Genomic DNA, 8,659 nt, shown 5'->3' with positions numbered 1-8,659 from the left:
GGTTTGTCCATTTCTTGCATTACTGCTGTCAAGGTTGAATCCCCACGCTGGCATTTCGAGTGCAGAAGGTGGGGGCCCACAAAGGATTCTAAAAATTATTTCCCTGTGTGACGGGTTGGATCACAGAACCCCCAATCGGAGCTGCCACTCTATGTGCCAAGACTACTTCTGCCCCAGCACCTTGTCTTGCTGAGCCAGACACGCCCGTCTGCTCCAACACAGAACCAGGGTCTGAATTACTCGCCCCAAAGCTGCAGGTTTACCTGAAAGCAGCTCACAGAAATGTTCCTGTCTTTAACACTCAGATGCCCAACTCCCAATGGGGTCTAAACCCAAATAAATCTGTTTTACCCTGTATAAATCTTATACAAGGTAAACTCATTAATTGTTCGCCCTCTATGACACTGATAGAGAGAGATGCACAGTTATTTGCTTCCCCCTGGTATTAAAACACCCTGGGTCTGTGTTGGAGCAGGCGGGCGTGTCTGGCTCAGCAAGGCAGGGTGCTGGGGCCCCGAGCTGGCAGGGAAGGCAGAGTCAGAGGTACTCTTGGCAGCTCCAAAGGGGGAGGGTTCCATGATCCAACCCGTCACACTCTTGTATTAAGCTCCCAAGGTTACAGCTTTTCCTGACATTGGATTTGTAAATGCTGCCATCACCCAAGTGCAAAACCCCTCTGAGAACCCAGGAAGGCGCACTTGGGAATTCTGCACTGTGAGGTACCCTCAAGTCCTTTCACCCCAGCCCCTCCAGGAAAGAGCTGAGAAAGAAAACCAAAGGAAATCAGCTGTTGCCACCATCTAATTAAACAACACAAACCTCTTAGGACACAAAAATCCAATCCTGTTCTTAAAACAAGTAAATTTTATTAAAAACAGAAAGACTTTATATCTGAAAACTCAGGCTATTGCTAAATTTAAAAAAAGCACTTACAAGGATTAAGCATCAAGAATAATGTTCTTGAGGTCCAGCTTAAAGGATACAAGCAAAGCAAAAGCACTTGGAGTTAGCACTGAGGAGTCCACAAACCATAAAGAAATAAAAGGATATAAACCTGATCACGTCTTCCTAGACATTTCCTGATCTACTTACATATCTGGGGTTTCAAATGAGTAGTTTCCAGGTATGATACAGATGATTTTTTATACCTGGCCCAAAGCTTCTTACAGTATAACTACAGCCCTATCTGCCTCTCTCCGAGAACAACAACAGACAGACAAAAGGGGAGTCTTATTTCAATTGTAAAAAGTTCTAGCCTTCCCATTGGCTCTTTTGGCCAGGTGCCTACTCACTTCCTTGTACCTATGCACAGCAGTGAGACTTGTAACCCTTTACAGGTAAAGCAAGTAGAGAACAACTACTGAGAGGGATTTGATAGCTACTGGCTGGCTGGGTGTCCATAAAAGGGAGCTACGTCCCCCCCTCCCTTCAGTTACCAAGCTGCTGAATATAATGCAAAGCACTGAATACAATAAAGCAAGCTAGCCCTCTGCGCTGCAATGTGGGGTCTATGTAAGAACATCAGAACAGCCATAGTGGGTATGATCATTGGTCCATCTAGCCCAGTATCCTGTCTTCCGATAGTGGCCAATAGCAGATGTTTCAGAAGGAATGAACAGAACAGGAAATCATCACGTGATTCACCCCCTCCCAGCTTTTGGAAAACAGAGGCTAGGGACACTCAGAACATGGTGCTGGATCCCTGCCCATCATGGCTAATAGCCATTAATGGACCTATTGTCCATGAACTTATATAGTTATTATTGGACCCCTGTTATAGTTTTGGCCTTTACAACATCACTTGGCAAAGAATTCCGCAGGTGACTGTGAAGAAATACTTTATTTTGTTTGTTTTAAATCTGCTGCCTATTAATTTCATTGGGTGACCCTAGTTTTTGTGTTATGTGAAGGAGTAAATACTTTTTCCTTATCTAATTTTTCCACACCATTCGTGATTTTACAGAATTTCTATCATATTCCCTCTTAGTTATTCCTGTTCCAAACTGCAGAGCCTTGGTCTTTTTAATCTCTCCTCATATGGAAGCTGTTCCATACCCCTAATCATCTCTGTTACCCTTTTCTGTATCTTTTCCAAATCCAATGTATCTTTTTTTTAAATGGGGGGACCAGATACGCACACAGTATTCAAGCTGTGGATGTATATTGGATTTATAGAGGCAGTATGATATTTTCTGTCTTATTATCTATCCCCTTCCTAATGATTCTGAACATTTTCATAGCTTTTTGATTGCCACTGTACATTGCTCACATGTTTTCAGAGAACTATTCACAATGACTCCACGATCTCTTTCTTAATGGGTAGCAGCTAATTTAGACAATATCATTTGGTGTATATAGTTGGGATTATATTTAGCCATGTGCATTACTTTGCATTTATCAACACTGAAATTCATCTACCATTCAGTTCCCCCTTCCCCCAGTTTTGTGAGAGCTCTTTGTCATTCTTCAGAGTCTTCTTTGGAATGAACGATCTTTATTAATTTTATACCATCTGCAGATTTTGCTACCTCACTAGTTACCACTTTTCTTGATCATTTATGAATGTGTTGAACAGCACTGGCCCAGTACAGACCCTGGGGGACACCACTATTTACCTCTGTCCATTTTCACGATTTATTCCTACCCTTTGTTTCCTTTCTTTTAGTGGGAGTGCCTGGTAACACTTTCAGGACTATATAAAGAGCCTTAATTTAATTTAATTTAATGATGAGCCTTTTGTTATCGTAATCACCCTGCCTCTGTTTATAAACAAACTCCCTGCCCCAAAGGCAGAAACTGGGAGAAGCACAGAACTCATCACATATCACACTCAAGCTGTGTTGCAAGGAACAGCTTCATCTGGGGCTAAGGCTTGGGCTGTGAGCAGGCCGCAGGTATGAAACTCAGGTGGGCTAGAGACCCCTAACTTCCCAAATGGTGCCTGTGCCCAGCTGAGATCCCTCTGCTCCGGGGCTGGGACAGAAACTATTGCTGCCTGACAAGGAGAGGGCCTGCAGTACGAGGTGGCCACAGGTGAGCACCAGCTGCAGTGGGTTAATGAACCGTTGCCTCCCTCCCATCCCAGTAGTAACTGCCAGATCCCTTTTTGATTGGACTTCCCAGTTGAAAACCGGGTACCTGGCAACCCTAAATGGCACCCAGACACAGAAGCCAAAAAGTCGACTCTCTGGGTAAAACTCAGATGGGTGGAAAACCTATTAAATCACGTTTGATTGTATGAACCATCTGTATAATTAAAGTTCTTGGTTCAGGCTTGTAGCATAAGAACATAATAAGAACATAAGAACGGCCGCACCGGGTCAGACCAAAGGTCCATCTAGCCCAGTATCTGTCTACCGACAGTGGCCAATGCCAGGTGCCCCAGAGGGAGTGAATCTAACAGGCAATGATCAAGTGATCTCTCTCCTGCCATCCATCTCCATCCTCTGACAAACAGAGGCTAGGGACACCATTCTTACCCATTCTGGCTAATAGCCATTTATGGACTTAGCCACCATGAATTTATCCAGTCCCCTTTTAAACATTGTTATAGTCCTAGCCTTCACAACCTCCTCAGGTAAGGAGTTCCACAAGTTGACTGTGCGCTGCGTGAAGAAGAACTTCCTTTTATTTGTTTTAAACCTGCTGCCTATTAATTTCATTTGGTGACCCCTAGTTCTTGTATTATGGGAATAAGTAAATAACTTTTCCTTATCCACTTTCTCAACATCACTCAAGATTTTATATACCTCTATCATGTCCCCCCTTAGTCTTCTCTTTTCCAAGCTGAAGAGTCCTAGCCTCTTTAATCTTTCCTCGTATGGGACCCTCTCTAAACCCCTAATCATTTTAGTTGCCCTTTTCTGAACCTTTTCTAGTGCTAGAATATCTTTTTTGAGGTGAGGAGACCACATCTGTACACAGTATTCGAGATGTGGGCGTACCATGGATTTATATAAGGGCAATAATATATTCTCAGTCTTATTCTCTATCCCCTTTTTAATGATTCCTAACATCCTATTTGCTTTTTTGACCACCTCTGCACACTGCGTGGACATCTTCAGAGAACTATCCACAATGACGCCAAGATCTTTTTCCTGACTCGTTGTAGCTAAGTTAGCCCCCATCATGTTGTATGTATAGTTGGGGTTATTTTTTCCAATGTGCATTACTTTATATTTATCCACATTAAATTTCATTTGCCATTTTGTTGCCCAATCACTTAGTTTTGTGAGATCTTTTTGAAGTTCTTCACAATCTGCTTTGGTCTTAACTATCTTGAGAAGTTTAGTATCATCTGCAAACTTGGCCATCTCACTGTTTACCCCTTTCTCCAGATCATTTATGAATAAATTGAATAGGATTGGTCTGAGGACTGACCCTTGGGGAACACCACTAGTTACACCTCTCCATTCTGAGAATTTACCATTAATTCCTACCCTTTGTTCCCTGTCCTTTAACCAGTTCTCAATCCATGAAAGGACCTTCCCTTTTATCCCATGACAGCTTAATTTACCTAAGAACCTTTGATGAGGGACCTTGTCAAAGGCTTTCTGGAAATCCAAGTGTAGTAAGTGCAGGCCCTGATAAAGGCCCAGTATGAGGCCTGAGGCCTGAACTAAAGTAATGGTCAAGACTTTGCTAACATAAAGCAAAGTTAAGCTGTGAGCCAGAGGTAGGCCCTGCTCACAGAAGCTGGCACGAAAAGGGCTGATGCTGCATAAACATATATTCACCTAGCATACCGAAGTATAAACATAGCACTAGAACACACTATACTGAAACATTCCATAGATAATAAAAGGACAGGCCGACCCATCCCAATGACAGGGGCAAAAGGGTAAAATGATGGATAGAGTTGTTTTGATCGAACCAACATGTACAAGGTAGAAGGCGGTACCTTAATACGTAGAGGGGTTGTAACTTGCTACGTAGAGAGGTTGCACCTCAATACGTCAGGTGTGATGTGTAACTTGTTTGTATCCGTGTATAAGAATGCACTCCTGGGGCGGAACCTTTGTCCAGCCTAGGGGGCAGTGGAAATCCCGCCACTGACTGAGCTGAGTCCATTGTCAGGGAGTACATATGTACTGGCTAGCTGTATCGCAGCAGCACCTTGGACTACATTTGCCGGGGAGCCGGAGGCTGTACTTTTTTCGACAATAAACCTGGCCGACGTGCCTTCGTACCTTACTAGACTTTGTGGTTATTGGGGGTTCTTGTCGGGTCTGCTGTATCAGCTATCTGCAGAGCTGGGGCAGCACACAGAGGAAACTCACGCACGCAGCCGAGTGATATCAACAAGGAGAAAGCAGAGCACCACACCGGTACCACTCTGACAACACTGGTGACCCCAACCGCTGATCTGGTGAGTAAGCGAACCTGCCGTGGTAAGAATCGCAATCCAACATGGCAGCATACCTCATGCTAGGGAACCCCCTGATCCCCTCCTTTTTAAGCCCCACGGAGTTTAATAACTCCTGGACCCGCTGGATTGCCAGTAAAGGGGGTCCTTATGAATTTAAAAAAGAGAGTGGGGAAACATGGACTGGCATATGTAGAGTGACGGTACAGACCAAGGCTCTGAGAAATAGTAATAAATGTAAAAAAGCAAGAATTTTGCAACTCCTGTCTATGGCAGTGAAATGGCTTAAACAGCATGCTGGCATTCTGGCCAAGCAAGTAACAGTAACAAAGAAAGAGTTAAAAAAATCAAAAAAAGCTACACAGCCCTGCAATGCTCCCACCCGCCTTGCAGGGTGGCAAGCAGCCCAAAGACAACCAGTCAGGACACTTGGGTTCTGTCAGTCAGTGTCTGTGTGACCTTGGACAAGTCATGTCTCCCTGTGCCTCAGTTTACAGATCGGTGAAATGGGGATGGTTCATAGTGACTTTCTTTTGCTAGGTGTTTTGAAGATGTATCAATAAAAGGTGCTACACAGTATAATGATAGTTACTGATGAGAAGTACTGAACTCTGATCCCTTAGTGGCAGCCCCATGTGTTTGCTGTAAGTGCTTGTGTCTCTTCTTAGTCAACTTTCTCCAGATCTCTCTGAAACCTGACAATTTACAGAATATCAGATCGTCTGGAGAGTTGGGCATTATCCCTAGTTTTCTTACTCATCAACTATAATTTTAAAATATATGCACACAAATGTACATAGCAGCCAATTCCTCTCTGACTCAGCACAGAGCCCAGGAGTTCTCATCTCCCTTTGGGAAGGTTCCTTAATTACTGTTTACTCCTAAAGCTGGATAATTAGCACAGAAGTGGAGACATGCTTGTCTACAGCCTGTTTACATTCAGATGCTCCCTTGTCCTCTAGAGGCTGAGCGAACCCCCCTGGGACTGCACAGAGCTATATTAGAAACTGTGCACACGCCTATGTCAGCTCCTGGCATGGGATGTTGCTGATGAAGCTGGGTTGAGAGAGGTGTGGGTCACGGATACCTGAGGGCGATTCGTAGCAAGGACACTTCAATCTCAGAATTCACAGGTACCATCTCTTGCTGAGGAGCTCATCTGATTGACAAACCCTGTGCAATGTTGATGTGGTAGGATAGAGAGTAAGTCTGTGGTTCTTTCCGCTCTGCACTACTATGACACATCCCAGTGCCCTTGCCATAAGTGATGAGTTTGCTAAAGAATCACTGGCCAAAATGTCACTGATTTCTGTGCACCCCTCCTCATCCTGCCTGATGGACTCCAGCCCCACGGTGGTGCATTTCAGTGGCACTGTGAATCCTTCAGTATGAAAGATGTTAGTAGATGTGCAATACAAGACCATAGTTTGCTCAGGCCCCAGTGAGGCAAAATTCCCCTTGGAGCAAGAACTGAGTACAGATGTCAGAAACCAACTGTGTGTTAATGCACAGACACTGTCACCCCCTCCTATTGCATTTCAGGGCTCTGTCTGTTAATGGGGCAGAGAGACAGGGGTTTTTACCTGACTTTTATCTGCTAGAAAGCTTGGAGGTGCTAGGGCTTCTCACTTGAACAATAATGAGAATTTTTTAAAACGTGGTTAACACATACTTTCTCCTAACTTCATTCGAAAAGTTGGCTGAACTGTTATGCCTGAAACTTTCAAAAAAACAATTCTGATTGAAGCAGACCCCAGCAAGGGAAATTTCAGTCTAAGTACCTAAAATTTGGCAAACGTATAAGCAACTTAAAAAGAGGTCTTCTAATGGAAAGTGTCAGACAGTCTTAACTACAGGTGATGCCACCAGCACCACCTACAATAGCCAATCCTTTTGTGAATCCCATTCTTCTATGCTCTTCACTCCAATAATGCCGGTAGCAAGGAGTTCTACAGGCCAAATAGGAATTATGGTAGCAATTACCTTTTCTCAGTGTTATAGGTTCAGACGTTCAATTTAACTAAATATTCCCATGTTCATTTATGAGACACATTAAATATAAATGCCTGATCTACTTTCTTTATCAATAGATCCATAGGGTTTAAGGTCAGAAGGGACCATTTGATCGTCCAGTCTGCCCTGCAGTAAAACACAGGCCCATTAAATTTCACTCAGTTACCTCTGGATTGAGCCAAAATATGTGTGTGTGACTAAGGCCGGGTCTACACTAGGATTTTACATCATAGAATGATAAAGCCATAGAGTTATAAGGGAATGCAAAGGACAACTAGACTATCCCCTGACAAGATGCAGGATTTGTTTTGTCCTAGTCATCTAAGACTGGTGGCTATTCACACGTCTCTGGAAAACCTCCACAGAAAGAGCTTCCATGACTTCCCTGGGAGTCTGTTCCATTGGCCTCCTGTACTTAAAGTTAGGAAGATTTTCCTGAAATGTAATTTAAATTTGCTATGCTGGAATTTGAACCCATTGCCTCTTGTCCTGCCCCTCTGTGGTAAGACAGAAAAACTTTCCTCCACCATTTTATGGCAGCATTTCAAGTGTTTGAATACCACTATCCTGTCCCCAAGTAATTTCCTCTTTTCCAAGTAAACATACTGGTTTCTTAGGTTTGCTCATACAGTTTGCATTCCATCCCTTGCATAACATTTGTTACTTGTCTATGGATCCTTTCCAGTTTCTCTACATCCTTTCAATACATTAGTGAGCAAAACTGGACACATTACTCCAATTGAGACCTAACCCGCACAGAATAGAGAAATACTATCACATGCCGTGATTTGCATGTTGTACTTCTGCTGATATAACTTAAAATTGCATTTCCATTTTTTGAAATAGCAAAAAGAAATCCACACCCCAGAGAGATATAGCTATACCATAGAATCGTAGGATCATAGAACTGGAAAGGACCTCAAGAGGTTATCAAGTCCATTCCCTGCACTCATGGAGGGATCAGCCCCATCTATAACATCCCTGACAGGTGTTTGTCTCGCCTGCTCTTAAAGATCTCCAATGATGGAGATTCCGTAACCTCCCAACGCAATTTATTCCAGTGTTTAACCACCCTGACAGGAAATTTTTCCCAATGTCCAACCTAAACTGCCTTTTCTGCAGTTTAAGTACATCGCTCCTTGTCTTCTTTCAGAGGTTAAGGAGAACAGCTTTTCTCCCTCCTTGTAACAACCTTGTAGGTATTTGAGAACAGTTATCATGTTCCCCCTCAGTCTTTTCTTTTTCAAGCTATACAAACACTTTCTTTCAGTCTTCCTTCAT

Source organism: Mauremys mutica, chromosome 1, assembly GCF_020497125.1.
Source record: "Mauremys mutica isolate MM-2020 ecotype Southern chromosome 1, ASM2049712v1, whole genome shotgun sequence".
NCBI lineage: Eukaryota > Metazoa > Chordata > Testudines > Geoemydidae > Mauremys > Mauremys mutica.
This window is presented reverse-complemented; position numbering follows the sequence as displayed.